Here is a 406-nt window from a genome sequence, read left to right as displayed (position 1 = left end):
TTCATATTTGTTGCAGTTTAGTTTAAAGAGGACCTGACAACAAGTCTAACGTGGCCACATTGATTAGCAGGAATAAAATTAGGATACAGAATGTTTTGGTTTTTTTGCTGGAAATCCACGATATGAGACTTGTTCTTATTTGGTGCTAACTTTTAAGGTATTTAGCAAGGGACATGACTCACAGGATCCTCTGGGGCTAACTAAAGGGGAAAAAAAACCACGCAATATTCAGGGGCAGCAGTAGGAACAGAATAAGAGCAAAAACTGTCCACTTCTGACAAGGTAACAGGACCTCTGAGACACTTCCAGTACCCGCCCATCGACCTTCCTTCCACATTCATTAGCTTTGAACTCGCTAATACAAGAGGCAAACACCCCAGTGACAACCATCAATATACAGCCTTCA

This window comes from Ranitomeya variabilis, chromosome 7 (genome assembly GCF_051348905.1).
Source record: "Ranitomeya variabilis isolate aRanVar5 chromosome 7, aRanVar5.hap1, whole genome shotgun sequence".
Classification (NCBI taxonomy): Eukaryota; Metazoa; Chordata; class Amphibia; order Anura; family Dendrobatidae; genus Ranitomeya; species Ranitomeya variabilis.
The sequence above is the reverse complement of the archived record's forward strand: the minus strand, read 5'-3'. Positions refer to the sequence as shown.